This window comes from Sceloporus undulatus, chromosome 3 (genome assembly GCF_019175285.1).
Source record: "Sceloporus undulatus isolate JIND9_A2432 ecotype Alabama chromosome 3, SceUnd_v1.1, whole genome shotgun sequence".
NCBI lineage: Eukaryota > Metazoa > Chordata > Lepidosauria > Squamata > Phrynosomatidae > Sceloporus > Sceloporus undulatus.
Genome location: NC_056524.1, coordinates 155,883,104 through 155,902,103, shown reverse-complemented (window position 1 = coordinate 155,902,103; position 19,000 = coordinate 155,883,104). Strand labels below are relative to the sequence as shown.

Sequence of the window (19,000 nt, the reverse complement as noted above, 5' to 3'; positions counted from 1 at the left end):
AAATTTAAGAAGGATTTAAAATTTAGCCAGGCTGTGTGTTTGTTAGGCGTATATGAAGTGAGTGTTCCAGTTGTAGAAGAAAAGAGGACAGGAAATGTGACTAGCATTATTAATTTTGGGGATGCCTATCATCTTGTTGGAGGATTGAAAAGAATCCCCCCCATTGTTGTTGTTAATCCATTCATTCATATCCACCTTTTATCCCATTCTGGGACTTGAGATATCTTACAAAAATTAATATAGATTAAAATACATACAAAAACATCAGTAAAAATATAAAAAAATATTTTAAAAATACAACTAAACAATCTACAAAATTAAAACATTTTAAAACACACTAAAAGGCAAAAGATACAAATTAACAGTGCTGTAACCAAGAAGGCACTCTCCTTTGTTAATACCAAATAGCCTAAGGATGTGAAGGTACTGAAGTAAGGGCCTCTCCTGAACATCTCATACAGGAAGAAACTGACCTTCTGGTAGCCTGGATTCAAGCCATACAAGGCTTTATGGGTCATAACCAGTACTTTGAATTGTGCCCAGAAATAGACCATCAGACTTGGAGTTGTTGCTACAAGGGAGCTTTGTGTACTCTGTAGCCAGACCAGGCTAACAATCTGACTGCAGATCCTTGGACTGAATGAAGTTTTTGATCACTTTTCAAAGACTGTCCCATATAAACCTACAGCTAATTGGAAAGTATCATTCAACAACCCATGCGCTCAGAAGACCACTGATAGCCAAGGCAGGAGCATGGAAGGAAATAAAATGTTGGTCACCAGAAATGAGAAGAAATATACAGGACTGCAAAACAGGCTAAGGGCCTAGAAGCTGCATTAGTGGCCTTTCATTATGGACTCAAAAGGACTGTCAGCGCCTTAGCAAGCTTTCCATTCTTCAACACAACTTCAAAACTAAAAGAGCTGACAATTCTGTATAGCTCTACAATGGACTGCCCTTGCAACACAACCATTAACTCCTGATTTGGGTAGGACGGTGAGCCTGAAATCATACAACACCCGATATTCTTTGGTATTTGCATAGACTTTCAGGTATATCATGCTGTTTAAAAGAACTACAAACTAGTTGTTCTTGAAGGTCTCATCAGAGCCTTTAAGAGACTATCTGCATGTAAAGTATAAGTGGAGCTGTATTAGCAGTACTGTACTGGCTTTAAAACTGTGGGATCCTATCTGCAAAGGCCCATCAAAGATAAAGTGCTAACTTTTTATTTGACCTGCCTTTGCTGGGCAGAGAGCGTATTTATGGGAATGAGATTCCATCTACTTTATAAATCTACAAAAACAACAAAATGTTCATGCAAAATTGGGGGGGGGGTATTACCAGGCTGACAATCTAGCCAAACTAAGAATATTTAATTAACCAAAGTCTCATGCATGTAGACATGATTTATAAACAGACAAGTCTGTCTGGCTTTTGGTAAATGATTCAATCACTAACAATGCAAGAAAGAAAGGACAACTACAAATGCTACACTAGGACAAAGGGACGAGACAAACCCCCAGTTCTCAAATCTCTATGATCGTTTAGTATCTTTCCCACAATTGTTGGGGAAGAACAGGCAAAATAGCTTGGTTTTAATCTGCCGTTTAGCAAAATCAGGTTTTCATGTACAATGTTTTCAAGAGCCCATTCCAAATTCTGCAGAGGAAGTTGATTCAAAAGTTCTGCAACAAATACATTGAAAAAGACATTCATGTAGGCATTAAACTTTGCTTCCTTGTTACTAGCTGCAATTAGCTATACTTGAGTAAGGCAAACCGGAACAACAAAGCTCAGTCTGTTTATAGCTTCAAGAAGAGATTAGACCAACAATGGCAACAGTCATAGAACCATCCATTTATCCTGGAGGCAAGTGGGGGGCAGAATCCTCACAGCATTAATTCCCTTTCTTGACCATGACAGAACATCCTTTTGAGGACAGCGCTCATCTTCTTAACTTTTAGTAAGAAGAGCTATAAGGAATCACAGTACTGTTTAACAAATCACCACAATGCCCAAACACATTAAGAAGCCAATCCTGTCTTTTTCCAAACAATAAGGCAGGCAGCCATGGTCTAACAAGCTGAATGTTTGGGGGAAAGACAAGACTGCATCTCTATTTTTAATGAAGATGGCCAACTGGCAGCTCAAAGGCCAGACTGAATACGAAAACAACATTATTTAGCTTCCAGTAACTGAAGCAAGTTTTAATATACATATGTACAGTACATGTGTTTAAGTCATTTCCAACTTATAGCAACCCTAAGGCATTTCATGACATTTTGTTGACAAGATTTGTTCAGAGGTGGTTTGCCATTGCCTTGCCCTGAGAGCATGTGGCTTGCTCAAAGTCACCCAGTGAGTTTCATGGCTGAGCAGGGACTCAAACCCTAGTCTCCAGAGTCATAGTGCAACACTGAAACTACTGTGCCATGCTGGCTCAAGAAACATTCAAAATGGTTTTGCCAGTTTCTTCCTTTGAGAACCTAGAGCTCAGTCTAGAACACCTGCTAAATGAATTTAAATTTTACCTTCCTTTGTTTCCCATGGTCAAGAGGTGACTGATCTCTGTGTGCATTTGAGATCTCTCCAAACCAAATGAACAGAAATAACATCCAATACACAAGGTAGGCCTGTGTCTCAAAGACCATCACTTTTTTTCTTGTCATATGTATAGACATGTGTGTGTGTGTGTGTGTGTGTGTGTGTGTGTGTGTAGGCCTAATGAAGAAGCCGGTAGAGCTTCAAAAGCGTCATTGATGTGTTTTGTGCATTTTGGTTGACCAGTAAAGCTATTACTCCTCTGTCGATTTTGTTTCATTTTGCTGTACAGGCAACATGGCTACTCCAAATGTTTCTTGCAGCACCTAATTTTCATAGGCAGTCTCCCATCCAAGTGCTAACCACAGTTGACCCTGCTTAGCTTCCAAGATCAGAAAGGATTTGGTGCCTTAAGGGTATTTAGTTACAGTATGGTAAAACATTTACTCAGTCTTACTTGAAAGGAACATAAGCAAATAATCCCTCATACATATTTCATATCACTTCTCTCCCACATGCATTCTGGGAAAACTAAAAATACCTCTGTCACTTTCTGCCACTGAAGCTTCTGGAAAAATGAGTGGCCTCAAATACACACACTCATACATATACACACTAATTGTCTGTCACTCTAAAGTGTTTAAATGACACATGTCTGTCAACGCTAACTATTTATTGGGACATAAGCCTTCACTGAAGAAGACTCTTCCAAAATACAAAAGAGGTTTTAAAAACTGGAAAGACAAAGTGCAGAGAAAAGGCTGAGAAGATTCTCGTTATTACCCCAAACCCAGACACTATTGTACTATGATTACTGAGGCTACCATATTCAATTATAATGAAGCTAGCAAACCTCAGACTACAGCTAATGAATACTGTAATTCCCTTCTAAAAGCATTTTTTCCAAATCTATTCTCAATATGAAACTCAAATGAAATCAGCATCTGTGGCCTCCAGAAAAGTTCACTCTTGCATGCTGATGCTGTTGAAAGAAATACCCTGTAAGTGCAAAAGCAGCTATGTGGAAAGCCTATGTTTAAAATAACCTTGAGTATTTATCCTACTATACTACTGTATTAACATGTCTCTGCACAGTGTACAGAGTGCTGAACAACTGAATGCTTTGGCTGCAACCAGTTTCTCATTTAAATCTAGTCCTATTCCCTAACTGTGAGAAATATTTAAAAATTTACTTCTTTAAAATGAAAACACCCATTCTTTGAAAAATCATTAAAGGAATGTGCTCCTTCTTCAAAAATGCCATTGCTAGCCTGAAAGCTTCATGGAGTTCACTCCTGAGGGTGAAATGATTCTGGCCTAAATCCAACTTAGTCCCATCTACAGTAGAGCCACTCAGTCAATTGGGAAATTGTCAAGTCTTAGAGATGCTCCATGGACCCAAGAAGTCTATTCTAGCAGGGACAAGCTGCAGGAAAAGAGATTCCACCTCAACATTAGGAGGAACTTCCTGACAGTAAGGGCTGTTCGATAGTGGAACACACTTCCTAGGAGTGTAGTGGAGTCTCCCTCCTTGGAGGTCTTCAAACGGAGGCTGGATGGCCATCTGTCGGGGATGCTTTGATCTGGATTTCCTGCATGGCAGGGGGTTGGACTGGATGGCCCTTGCGGTCTCTTCCAGCTCTATGATTCTATGATTCTATGACTAACACTTGGATGTAGGCTTCTGTGTTTGAGAAGTAGTTCAGCAAAAGATTTAATGAAAGTTCTAAAAAGCTATCTGAAGCTTTCAAAGGCAAACAAGAGCTCATACATGGCTGATAATATGTAGGATCATAATTACTAGTCTTCACAATGTGTAGGATCATAATTACTATACAAATCAGGAGCACTGCACACTCACAGAGGAACAATATACAATTATGTTCAGGTCTCTATTTCCAAGGCAACTGGGATTTTCCCCAAAGAATATGTTGCAATTAATTTAAGATGAGATTGTCAGTACAAAGATCGCCCACTTGATTTCCAAGACCCAGTTTAGTTTATCAGTAGTCTTCCTACAGATGTCAATGTAGCATCACTTAAATTTAGACTAACCAACAACTTTTGTTTTAAATAAAACAATCAGCATTGTCAGCAGTTTAAGAAAACTTGTATGTACACTTCACAATTTATAGATTAAGATGTAGTTTCCATGTTCTGTGGTTTCGGTAGTTTGGACCAGACTCATTCCTATACATATCCAATTTGATGAAAGTATGGTTTTTGTTCTAACAGAGATAATGCTTTACCATTATTACTTGACAACAGTTGACTGGCTAGTCCTTAATAGCGCAATTCATCTTTTGCATCAAGTTTTAACTAGTCTTTATTTCAGTGACAGGAAGAAATGAGTCAAGTATTCTTCTTTGTAACAGAAAGGGGAAGCATAAGGACAAAAATAAGCAGAACTTGGAAAACATGGTCAGGAATTTTGAGAAGTCCATAAGAATTTTTTTATAAAGCTCTGGAAATAAGTAGAATAATTTACCTGAGTTAGTTCCCAAAAGTCCCATTCTGCTACACAGCATGTACTGACAGATTGTTGTAAATTGTGTTAAGTGCCACTTCTATAAAATGCAAGACTCCCCCCAAAAGCCAGTTATATATGACTAAGACTACCCCTGAACCTCTTCTCTTCCGCACAGACACAAAACCCCACCCTCTTTAAATGAATACTTTAAGGCAAGAAGGGAGGACATGCCACCCTTCAGAGGCTGCTTACCTGCAGCTCCCACCATCTCTCACCATTGCCTATGCCAACCATGAGTGATGGAAGGTGCAGTCTAACAACTTCAGGAAGGCTGTGCTCCTAAGCAAGAGAAGCCAGTCAAAATTTATGACAGTTGGCCAACATTTCTATCAAAATAAACCTAACTACACCCATTCTTTAGAGAAAGATGTGCATTTTATTTCCCCAATTGTCCCAGGGCTCTTGAGGAGGAGTAGCAGCTGCAGGCTACAAAATGAACTTTTGGCTGAAAGGGTCTGTGGTTATCTATGGCCTGTTACAGACTGCCAAAATAAAGCTGCTTTGGGTTTCTTTGGAGATATGCTATTTAAATAATGCATGGGTCCTAAGAGTCCGGAGGTCGCACCAAAGCCACACTCCATTCCTAAGCACCAGTATGCAACTTTTGGTGCAGCTTCCAGATTCTTAGGATGCATGCATCATTTAAATAGCATACCTCCAAAGAGACCCAAAGCAGCTTTATTTTGGCAGTCTGTAACAGGCCTAACTCAGTTGTAAAAAAATGTCAGTAATTTTACTTTGATGTGAGAAATTCTATTTCCACAGTTTTCTTTGATTTTTCCATCTAAGACAAGCATGGGAAACTTATTGCCCTCCAAATGCTGTTGGCATAAAAAACACCCATCAGCCGCCCTAGGCAACACAGTCCAGTGGTGAGCCCTGATGTGATTTGCAATGTAACAGCTTCTGCTAAGCCAGGCTCTGGATATGAACGGACTAAGTAAAATGCTTTGTTGTAAGCAAATACTGATAATCAATTTACAAAAATATTTGCCTTCACGATGCTTTCAGGGCCAACTACAAAAGCTTTTTAATTATATTATTTTTCTAAAGGAAGCTACAGGCTTGAAACCATACGTATCCACCAGATGTTTTGCAATGTCACATGGCAAAAGGCCAAGCTGTTGCTTTATCTGTAAATACTGCTGGTCTCACACAATAAGCTACCAGACATTTAGCATCTCTTTGTTTCAAGAGGACCTTTGATGGATAGCTATTGTGTGTCACAGTCTAACATCTCAATTCAGCCAAACCTAAGAAGACAAACCTAAAATCTTTTGCAGCCAATACAAAGAGTCCTTCTGAATTCTGTGGCCTTTTATTTTTCATCAGAATTCCACTGCACCAGCAGCAATGGCAGTTTATACGGAGATTATATTAAACAATGGAAAAGAAAACCCAAACAAAACTTTTCCATATCTGCACTATAATGAGATGGCATAGCATCAAAGGCACTTATCTCCTTTGGGCTGTCAAGGCTCTCTAACACTTCCTGTTTCTTTTTTTAAACAGATCTTTAAAAAATTACCTTGACTAGCTGGAAACCAATGTACCAACCCTGACCTACTCCACCTTCCCTCTTTCCTTTCTAAACCATGTCTCAGGACTCCAAAGAAAAAAGACAGGGCACCTAGAGGGTAATGCTTTACTTTTCCACATTTGCAGAAATACTTCTTTAAACAAGGAAAGAAGGGACCCTTTCCCGTGCCTGTAAGTGATATCCCCATGATCCAACTATACTGTACTTTGATATCACATTGCTGGAGAGGCTGTGATATTTACAAAACACCAGAAAAGGTAGTTACAGCCTTACATCTTTGTGGGTAACATGCTCAGTAGGGTGGGAAATAAGGGTAAGAGAGGGTAGTGGAAAGCAGCTCTACTGTTTCTCTCTCGCACTATTGCAGTGCATTTTCTCTTTGTGTATCCAGAAGAGGGTGAGTCTGGAGTGGTGCAAGAACAGATTCCGTATATTAAAAGCCAGAATATACATACATGCTACCTTTGCATAGTACATGGAAAGTGAAACAAATCTTCCATGGCAATTGCAGTAAGTTAGTTTTGCCAATGTTGAAAATAAATTTCCTATGTGCCCATCACCTTTTTTCCAGTTTAGGAACAGCTCTTCAGCCCTATGCTGTGCTTGATTGAAAAACATAGATTTCTCTCAATGAATTCCTACTGCATCAATCCATTTACCTTCCACAACACTGTCAGCTCTTTACAATATATTCTGTCAAATGGGGACCTGTTAGCAATTGTTTTCCCCCTATCCAAACAGTTCATGACATGACTCACCGAGAGGCAAAACATCCAGTCAGTTCTTCCACTGTACTTACTAACTTTGAGAACAGAGACAACATTGCAACTCCCCTTTTCAAATGTCACAAACAAAACCACACTAAAGATTTCATTTTTAGGTAGGTAACAAGGCAATACAGCTGGAGACAGTGATTGTAAGTGAGTGGGAAGACTTCCTTTTCATCTACACAGGGTAGGATTAGATAGGTACTGCAAACAGTTATTGTAACTGAGGTCCAAAAGACACTGCAGAAATCATCCAATTTGAGACTGCTTTAGCTGCCCTGGCTCAATGCTAAGGAATTCTGGGAACTGTAGTTTTGTGAGAGATTGAGTCTCCTCTGTCAGAAAACTCTGGTGCCACAAGAAACTACAATTCCCAGGATTCCCTAGCACTGAGTAAGGGCAGTTAAAGCCGTCTCACCCTGGATTATTTCTGCAGTGTGTTTTGGAACTGAGTTACATGACCCAACGAATTCACGAGTCCTTAAAGCACCCATAAACAAAATCCAATCTTGATGTTCCTCATTCCTTCACTACATGCTGTAAGCAAGTAAATCATGTGAGTCATGGCAGTCCTGCCCTGGCTGTAATCATACAAGAAACTTTTTGAGACATTCCTTCATGGTTTTGATTTCATAAATAGTAACTGTTCTTTTCATGGTTGTGGCTGATAACGGTACAATTTCAAATTGAGAATTTAATAGTTGAAGCTTATTAGCAAATAGTTTATGTGCTTGTAATGCAGATGTAGTAAACAGACCATAGGCTACACTAATTTGAAATTATATGATCTCGTGTCCATCTTCTCCCCCACTTTAGGCACTCACTGTTTTTCGGTTCACATTCCCTAACACTTTGTTCTGTTTTTATCCAACTCTCCATATACATACTCTAGCTATGTACTGTATCTGCTTGTTTCTTCAACAGTTAACATTATCAATCTACTTGGACTCACATAAAACAAACACCACTGGGATTGAACAGAATCATAGAATCATAGAGTTGGAAGAGGCCACAAGGATCATCCAGTCCAACCCCCTGCCAAGTAGGAACTCATGCCCAACAAATGGCCATCTGGCCTTCTCCAAAGAAGGAGACTCCACCACTCTCCGAGAGTGTTGCATCTCTGCACCTAATGCAATTGAACAAGTCATGCTCAAAGTAGAGATGTAGTCAAATTACTTGCTTTTAGGAGGTGGCATCCCAAGAGAAAAGGCTCAGAGAAGCACAAGAAGGTAGGCTCCCCCTAAGAAAGTGGAGTTCCCATTCTTACAACAATCTAAATGGCACAATTTGGCAACAGAACAATGTGTGCCAGATCTAAAGAAAAACTTGTGTTTCAACTTTTGGAGAAGCAAAACTTATCCTCCCTTTCCTTCCAAAACTGGGAAGGTGGCTTACAAAAATTCACATACATACAATCACCTAATTTTTAAAAACAAAGTTAAAACACTTGTAAACATAACAAAATATTCTTGTTAAAACATGACTGTACTACCTACAGAATTAATACCATTTAAAACAAAAATATTAAAAGGCAAAAGATAAAAATCCATAGGACAACACACCAGGAAAAACTGTTGCAGTCAAAAAAGCTTCTTTGAACAGAAAGGTTTTTTCACCTGCTGGCAGCAGGAGAGAGCTATCTTAGCCTCCCCAGGGAGATCGTTCCAAAGTTTGGAAGTAACCAAGAAGCTCTAGGATTTGGAAAACACCACTTTGCCTGTTCCAAAACAGCCATTTGCACAACCAGTAAAATCAAGTGGGAAAGGTTGCATGTCCGAATTCGTCCCAGAAAAAAACAAGACTCATTTTCTGCTCCTAGAAAAAAAAAATGTCTGTTTGGAAAACATCACCCTGTCACAATTTTTAAAAAGAGTTTTCACTCCCTATGCAATTGGGGGAAAATACATATTTCTCTGCAAAATGAATTAAGTCTAGGAAGATGTCTCTATTTTATTCCCCTGTCGATGTCAACTAGCTTACAGGTTTATTTAACATCCAGAACAATGACAGAAATCTTTGATGCCCAAACAGTGGAACAGTGCCCAAATAGTGCCCAAACAAAGTTATTCTACTAGTACTCTATTAATACCATAACAAGACAGAACACATGCCCTTCAGCATTTTATAAGCAGTCAGGATGCATTTATAGTACCTTAATAATAACTATACAACCCACAACTTTGCTCAGGAACAGTTTGGGCCATGGCAGTATGAACGAATGCTTCAAGAGCCTGCTTGTTCTGTCTACTTCCCCCTCTCTGGGTTTCATTGGCAGTGGATGTCAACAGGATGACAAATGGAGCAAGGGCATTCCCACTGTTATCCAACACCAGTCAAAAACTTTATTATTTGGCCAGAAAAATGCTGAGACGATCATCCATTCTTCAGTATGAATGTACAGCATGATGTTTTCCAAATGGGCACATAGAGGCCCATAGGTGTTCATTAGCTGATTTTATGTGTACTGTATATGTTTTCATATAGATTCTATCCTCTGCCCTCAATCTATCATTTTTCTATTTATCTTCAGATTGCATTTTATTGTTTCAGAGCATTTCAATCAGGAGCTTAGTGCAGTAGGGCAGCTTGCATGTTTGTCAGATAAATAGCTGTTGGGTAAATGATGTTTTCAGCATCCCTCATCCTTTAACACATCTCCCTCGGCTGAGGGCTACCCACAGTCAGCTGAGATGTGGGAGAAAAGCATCAGTGCCTAGTGTTGAGGACATTTTATTGCCATCTACTGAAGCGACTACCCCACTACTCAGTTAAGAGAGGCACCTATACTGGCGTGAAAGAGGAAATCAAATTGCAGATGAACTGAACTTTTAATTTTCTTGTGTCAATAAGGACCATTTTCCAAAATGCATGTTGTTTCTGAAACAAGCAAAGAATATACTGTCTATCTGATTTGTGTAGATATACAATAGCAGATGTCTCATTAAACCAAGGCACTAATGGTTACTCCTAAAACCAAGCAGTCAAGCTGAATTTAACAAAAAATGACACCAGATATCAAGAAGAGTTTAACTTAACCATTATCTGTGCCCAAAGCCATGACTGAACATACTGTGAAAGTGAAGACAGCACAATATACAACATCTGCAGTGCCACTTTATCCTGGAGTGATCATATCTAAAACAGCAGCTCCTTCAGATATTATGACATGAATTCAAAGGGCACCAAGAAAATCTGCAAATCTTAGAGATAGGCCTGGAATACCATTAAGTGGCAAAGAAACAGACAGCACTTCTGAACTACTTTAAAGCAATGCCATTAACTGCAACGGTGAATGTATGACAAATCAATCCAAAAATAATTTTCCATAGGGTTTGTGTTAAGAACTGTTAAGTTACTCTGGAGTTAGGCAGTCAACATTGTAAAGTTACTCTAGATTTACCTAGCCGACATTGTAATTTCCTTATTATATTTAACTAATCCATCTGGCATGTGTATCTTTAACTAATCCATCTAGCATGTGTCTACTAGTGCAGATACAGCATAAAAGTGAAGCTTCCAACAGAGACATTTGTGGATGTTGTGGGAAATATAGGTGTGTTTTCTTTTTGCCTGGTTAGATCCTCTGCCAAAATGCTGCCTGCACTACTTCAGCAGTAAAGTTTTTTTGTTTGTTTGCTTGGGTGAAGTAGATACATTCTGCTTTGAATCTTGATAATGAGCACATTATGAAAACTAGAAATGCTTCCATAATTAATACTTCTCAGTTGCAAAGATATAAAGCTAATAATGCTTTACATTAAATGTATTAAACGTTTTCAGTATTTACATGCACAGAGTTATTGAAATACTCACTGCATCTCTTAAGCACAATGTAAAATACTCTGTGTGTATCAATCCAGAAAAGTGCGTACAGTATTTTACTTGCTATACTGTGCTTACTGTGTCCGTAATGAAGTTTTCCAACTTTTACATCTAATACACAAAACTACTGACATTAACCTACTCGCCACTGAAGACAGGTGTGATGTAAGCAGCTACCATACCTGTGTTACTAATCAAATCAAATATAAAAATATCATATTTAAAATATTGATTCTTATAGTATTTCTAAGGGTCTAAAAAATGGAGGGTCTTCTTTTAATGGACCAACAACCCTGTCTTTAAATTTGCTTATACAGCCCACCCTCCCCAACTGTAGGCTTTTAGCATCTGGGGACGGCAAGCCCGATTGCCCCTAATGGCTTGCACATGCATGTAGCAGTAGCAGAGCAGCTGCATGCACACATGCTGCCATTGAAAACTGTGGGACTTGAGGTTCTGTGGTCTTTTTCATCCTCTGGGGGGGTCTAGAATAGAAACCCTGCAGATACTAAGTGTCTATTGTAATTTATAGTCAAGAAAAGAATACACAAATCAATAATCATAATTAAGGACAAGCATAATTAAGGACATGTGCAACCAGCACTTGGTACCTTCATTCCAACTTCTACCAGTGCAACAGTGTCACTGTATGAAAGCAAGATTACCAAGATTTTGGCTCTCATTAAATGGCCAAATACTTGAGTTGAACATGATTTAGATGTTACCAGCATTCATATCTTTTCCATGCAATTTTTTAAAATTGTGGTTTTTAACTATGAATTTTAAATTATGGACTGGTTATTTAACTATGCATTGTTCTTATACATTCTTTTAAACTTATACTATGTGTTTTAAATGGTTCATGTGTTTTTAATTGATGTTACATGTCAGTGATGGAGAACCTTTTATAGACCGAGTGCCCAAACTGCAACCCGGACCCCACTTATTTATTGCAAAGTGCCACGTCCCTCTGGCTTTCTAGTAAGAAACTCTGGCAAACTCTGTGCTAGGGCGATAGCATGTGTGCCCACAGAGAGGGCTCTGAGTGCCACCTCTGGCACGTGTGCCATAGGTTCGCCATCACAATATGTGTTGTACAGTCAGCCCTCTTTATCCACGGACTTTTTTAATCCACAGATTCAAGCATTCATAGCTTGAAAATACTTTTAAAATACAAAAATCCCAAAAAGCAAACCTTGATTTTGCCATTTTATATACAGGATACCATTTTACAGTGCCATTGTATTTAACAGGACTTGAGCAGCCACAGTTTTTGGTATCCACGGGGGGGGGGGTCCTGGAAATAAACCCCAGCGGATACCAAGAGCCCACTGTATATTAAACTGTAGATGTTCCCTGTTTCAATCCATGGGGTGACGCAAGCAAGAAATAGTAGTAGTAGTAGTAAAAATTCTATGTTTTTCTTCAAAAAATTAAGTCTAAGTCAGAACAGAGATTTATCCTCTGAGAGCAGACAACTCTGCTGTAGTAACTATTTAGGTGCATGTTTTCTTTAATTGATGAAATCTGACAACACATTCTTTTTTTCCAAAAATCTAAGGCATTGTGCTTCAAATGCTGCAAAGCTGAGCTTTTATACACTAAAGCAGCAATGTATTTGCTGTATGCGGTCTATATACTTTTATAACGTTTTTTGGGGAAAATACAAAATACAGTACTTTAATCCATGTTGCAGATTTAAGCCAAATGCCACAACTTACATTCGGTGCCCACTTTTACCTAATATTGGTATTCATATTGGGCTAACATAAAATAATCTCTAAGTTTATTTTAATGTGATAATGTGAATCGCAGGCAACCTGGAGACTTGGCAAAGCAGGAAATCAGCATGCTACAAGTGGACAATTTGTGTCCCTCCAATGGTTGCTGGAGGCCACATACTGATACAACCCACTTTGACATTAGGGATTCACTACCAATAATATTGCAGCCATTTGTATCTCGCAACAGGAGCAAAGGCTTCTGGTTATACACAATTGTGTATTTCCAGAAGCTCTTAATTTTTGCTGATTTTGCTTCTCGTACGCAGTTCCTTAAATCTCACCACATCTTTTCCAGAGAACTGGCCTGTTACAGACTGCCAAAATGAAGCTGCTTTGGGTCTCTTTGGAGGTATGCTATTTAAATGATGCATGGGTCCTAAGAGTCCAGAGGTCGCGCCAAAGCCACACTCCATTCCTAAGCACTGGAGGGCAGCTTTGGTGCAGCTTCCAGATTCTTAGGATGCATGCATCATTTAAACAGCATACCTCCAAAGAGACCCGAAGCAGCTTTATTTTGGCTGTCTGTAACAGGCCTAAGGAAGTTGGTGCAAGAGGCGGCAGATCACTTCCTCCCTCTTTCCATTCATAGAAACTGCCATGAGATTCAACAGCCTTAGCAGAGGGTAATAACTGCACACCATCCTAACTTTTAAATCAATACTATTGTTTATTATGGACATCAACAATTATATAGTGCTTTGGGAGTGCTCAACCTTGCATGGAAGAACAACAGTGTACCATGTCACCTTGAAAATAGCTTTGGAAGCTGGGCCTGGTTAGTAATTGGAGGTTAAACAATCAGGCAATACCAAGATCTCCAAGAAGGTCTAGGAAAGAATCCTGATCCCAAACCTGGAAGAAGTGCTGTCAAAGCTAATGGTCTGAACCTGTCCGTATCTGCTTCCAATATCCCAGGTATTATTGTCTCCAAATTCTAGAGATTGGGACTGGCCCATGGCCTTTTCACATTACAGAGTTTTAGTGCTATGGTTACACTTTAAATGGGATCCTATGAAATCATGGAATTTGTGGTTTAGGGAGGAATGCTTAAAATCCTCAGCAAGAGAGCACTAGTGCCTCACAAAACTAGAAACCCCAGGACTCCATAGGAAGCAGCCATGACAGTTAAAGTAGATTCATCGTGCTATAACTGTGTAGTGTGAAAAGGCTTCTGATCTTTCCCAGGGATTAGAAAGTTAATGGCAAAGGTGAAATATCAGCATTTCAGGCACCACATTTGATTCACCTGTCACACTTGAAAACCAGCATCCAAATGAGAACTGGGTTTCCTATTTGTCCTTTTTTAAAAAGGCACCCTATAAATGAGTGATCAAGTCTTATGCCAGGAAAGAAAACGGACATGCATTGCTTTCTTCTTCACTTGCAAAGTTCTGTGTTTCTAAACAAGCATCTCAGGGCTAAATACTGTCCAACGTACCATTTATTTATCGTGTCAGATTTCAAGGCTGCATCTATCTAAAGCAGCTTGCTCTAGGAAGAAGCCCAGGCCTGAAAGAAAGCTCACCAAAGTAGAACATTTCTTCCAAAAAGAAAGATGCGGATATGGGAGAGAAATAGACAAGAAAGGTAAAATAGGCAGGGAGACAACACACACACACACACACACACACCATTAAGTAGAGAGCTCTTGTAGAACCTTTGAGACTAACTGAAAGAAAGAAGTTGGCAGCATAAGTTTTTGTAGACTAGTGTCTACTTCCTCAGATCCACTCCACCAAATGCATCTGAGGAAGTAGACTTAACTCAATGAAAGCTCATGCCGCCAACTTCTTTCTTTAGTTAGTCTCAAAGGTGCTACAAGATCTCTCTATACACTGATTCTACAGACTACCATAGCTATAATATCATCCAACATACCATTAAGTTATATACAGAAACTATTAGAGATGATTCTGAGCTAGGTTAGCAATTGCAGAATACAGGGGAAGAGAACAGTGTAGCTTCATACACATTTTCCTGTGGGAAGAAAGGCTGGCAACAACCCAGAGCAGAGATGGGAGGCACAACAATGATTTAAGAGTTCTGAATAATAAGAAACGGGGAGTAAAAAAAGATGACTGCAGAAGTGTGCATGTTTGTAGTAATTTCCTCCCTGCATACTCCAAATCAATTTATTCGGAGCAAGTGCCAGCCTTGGCTCCTGGCTCTGTACTGACAGCCAGCAACTGACTACTCCACAAGCTTCGAGGACCTGAAAGGATGGAAGGAGGAAAAGGCTGGCAGCCTGGCTGTACATAAGCTGATAGTGGCTGGTTTGCACTCAAGAGATCCACAGCTTGGCAGCCTCACACTGACATTTCCCCTTCCACCTTCAGTGGCAGAAAGACACAAGTCTTCCTGCATGTGGGTCCCTGAAGGAGAAAGGCTTGAAAAGATGCAACAAGATACAAATGGAGGGAGGAAGAAGAGAAAGAAGAGGAAAAGAAGAAGAGGAAGAAGAGAAGGAGGGGAGGAAGAAGAGGAGGAGAAAACAGGAAGAGGAGGAAGAGAAAGAAGTAGAGGAGGAAGAAGAGGAGGAAGAAGAAGAAGAGGAGAAAGAGGAGGAAAAATTGGAAGAGGAAGAAGAAGAGGAGGAAGATAAAGGAGGAGGAGGAAGATGAAGTAAGAGCAGAGAGAAAAAAAGAGGAAGTGGAAGAATATAAGTCCGCCGCTAAAGAGATTATGGGGCTTACATTTGAAGATTACGAACAGCGCCACCAGCGGAGAAGACGAGGAAGAAGTCTGGGAGGCAGAAGCGTCTTCCTCCGCCTCTTCTTCTTCGCCCATAGGTGAGTCACACTTGGAAGAGGACTAAGAAGATTAGAAGAAGACCATGGGAGGAATACTACGCCGTATTAGGATCATGTCGCCCCATTTTCCTCTTCCTCCGCATCTTAGTCCGCCTGCGTGTCGTTCCAATTGGAGATTACACAGCCTCGGGCTCGTCCCCACTTTTACGATGAAGCCTCTTCCGCCCCTCATCCACCCATGCCATTGATCAATCGACTAATATTTCGCCGCTTCCTTGCCTCTTACCTCTCTCGCATTTTTCCGCACCTTCTGCTTCCCCTCAGCCGACAAACTACTCCCCCCCTTAGTCCGTCTCGTCTGCTGACTTCTTCCTTCCTTCCTTCCAGTCCTTACCTTTTATCCTTCCATTGTTTCTTTTTTCCTTTCTCCTTTGCCTTGTGGCTTCCACTCTCCTCTCTTTTCCCCAACACCTGCTCCACTCCCAGAATTCCATAGCACTTGAGCCAAGACAGCAACAAGTTAAGCGCTGCCAAACCGGTTGTTATTGCTCCAGTGTGGATGCAGCCTGACGGGAAAGGCGCCAGGGAATGACAGCCACCGGAGGGAGGGAAGGTAAAATGGCGGAGCCGGCCCCCAGGTAAGGAAGGAAGGAAAAAGGCATCAGGCACCCAGGAAGGCATCGCTCACCTCAGGCAAGCCCGGTCCTCCTTCTCTTCTCGGCCAGAGGCTCCTGCTGCTGGCTGCTGCTGCTGCTGCCTCCTCTTCGGAGAAGGAGGGGGACTTTCTGTGAGCAGAAGCAGCGAGGGAAGGAGCAAAGAGGGAGGCCTTCAGACCTCCTCCTCCTTAACGCGATAGGCGCCAGGGCCAGGGCCTCCTCCTCCGCCTTCTGCTCCGCTGCAAAGGAGGACCAGGCCCCTCCTCGACCTATACATGGAGGCCTGCCTGGAGAATGGAGCAACATATGGCCAAGGAACAGTCTCAAAACACTCGCAGGGATGTACGGTCCAGCTCAGTAATGGAGGGCCTTCCAGGAGAAGGGAGGACGTGACCCAATAACAGATCAAAACACCCCTATAAGTGTAAGATTCAGGGTCAGAAATGGAGACTTACAAGAAAAATGGAGGACCCATGACCAAAAACAGCTCAGGATACGCTTCCAAGAATATAAGATTCAGGCTCAGTAATGGAGGGCCTTCCAGGAGAATGGAGACGTTGACCCACTAACAGGCTCGATTAAACCAAAATAAAGTGTAAGGTACAGGTCAAAATGGAGAGAATGAAGGACATGACCCCAGAACACAGCTCAAAACGCTCACATGGATGTAAGATTCAGGCTCAAATGGAGGCCTTCCAAGAGCATGGAGGCGTGACTAAATAATAGCTCTCAGAACACAGATGTTAAATTCAGGCTTGAAATGGAGGACCTTCTAGGAGAAGGAGGACGTGATGCAATAACAGCTCAAAACACTCCACATGGATGTAAAATCAGGCATCAATATGGAGGGCCTTCAAGGAGAATGGAGGAACGTGACCCAATAATAGCTCAAACCGCCATCGTAAATGTAAAATTCAGGCTTAAAATGGAGGGCCCGTGCCAGGAGAATGGGGCATGACCAAATAACCGCTCAAAACACTCATAGGGATGTAAGATTTGGGGCTCAAATGGAGGGTCTTTGAGGAGAATGGAGGACATGACCCAAAAGCCTCAAAACACTAATATAAATGTAAGGTTCAGGTCAGAATGGAAAGCCTTCAAGAAAACGGAGGACGTGACCAGATAACAGCTCAAAACACTCACAGGAATGTAAGATTCAGGCTCATGATGGAGGGCTTTTGAGGAGACGGAGGACGTGGCCCAATAACTGTTCAAAACACAGAAATGTAAAATTGAACTCAAAATGGAGGGCTCTAGGAGAGGGCCAGGACGTGATCCAATAACAGCTTGAAACACTAAGACTCAGGCTCAGAAATGGAAAGCCTTCAAGAGAATGGAGAATATGACCAATAACAGCTCAAAACATCAATACAATGGTAACGAGTCCGCTCAAAATGCAGTGCCTTTGAGGAGAAGGAAGGCCTTGGAGGAGAATTGGAGGATGTGACCCAACATCAACCGCTCAAACATGAATAGAATGTAAGATACAGGGTCAAAAATGGAGGGCCTTCGAGGAGAATGGAGGACTGTGACCAGATAACATCTCAGACACTCGCAGGGATGTAAGATTCAGGCTCAATAATGGAGGACGTTCCAGGAGAATGGAGGACATGACCCAATAAAAGATTAAAAACACTCACAAGAATGTAAAATTTAGGCTTAACAAAAGGAGGACTTTCTGGGAGAATGGCAGAAGTGACCTACATAACAGCTCAAAACACAGGAATGTAAATTCAGGGTCAAACTGGAGGACCTACAGAAAAATGGAGGAAGTGACCCTAAACAGCTCAACCCCAACACTCATAGGAGTAAGATTGAGCTCAACAATGAGGACCACTTGAGGAAATGGAGGACCTGACCAATAAGCCATCAAACAAACTAATATAAATTTAAGGTTCAGCTCAGAATGGAAATAACGTTCGAACCACTCACAAGGGATGAAATTCCCACGCTACATTTAAGCCTCATATCCAGGCCCGAATTGCAAAGTGTCCTCCCATCGACGCACAACTAGAAGCATGAATTTCATATTTATATGAATTTTTTTTAGCTTTATTTTGTAATGCCCCTCGTTTTTGCAGTACTTGTCTTCCTATCGGGTGAGCCACCAGGGCACCCTGTGCGCAGCCAAGCCGAAAGTCCCTCTGCAATATTTTGGTGACGTGATTGGGTCCTGCGATGACAATTTCCCCAAGTGGACAAAGTGGCCTCTGGTTTGAGGCAAGTTCTTTTCCCTGACCCACCACAACTTGCCACCGCTCAAGGCATGTCGCTTGATCCACCTGTCAGATCCATCAGTTCACCAATGGTTTCAAATTGTTCCAGGACCAAAAAAACTGCATTGGTTAACGCTTTATGATGGCATCCTCAGTCTTGGCATTGCACTACACCAAAAAGTTCAAGAAGGCGTGGAGACATCTCACAGGAACCCCTTTTGCGTGTTTTCAGGTCCCTTCAGCTTTCCCTATGGACACTCTCTGGCATTCTGAGAACTACTCTGATGTCAGCCAATCACCGAGAGCTAAGGTAGGAATTTAACATATTAATTGCTTTATACAGCTTCATTATTACTAGGTTGTGCTTTCCATTAACGTGGGGGGAAAT

General features: G+C 41.0%; 1 protein-coding gene and 1 long non-coding RNA gene across 3 annotated transcripts in view; one reads left to right on the top strand and one right to left on the bottom strand.

Moving 5' to 3' along the window:
* The window catches only part of CSGALNACT2 (chondroitin sulfate N-acetylgalactosaminyltransferase 2), a 38,700-nt gene extending 22,128 nt beyond the window's left edge, over positions 1-16,572 (bottom strand). For both annotated transcript variants that reach the window (XR_006103189.1, XM_042461167.1), the window contains exon 1: positions 16,429-16,572. The gene's annotated coding sequence lies outside the window, so the exon portion shown is untranslated. The remainder of the gene's footprint in view (positions 1-16,428) is intronic.
* The window catches only part of LOC121927382, a 94,024-nt gene that overhangs the window by 47,559 nt on the left and 27,465 nt on the right, over positions 1-19,000 (top strand). The gene's annotated exons all lie outside the window — the stretch shown is intronic.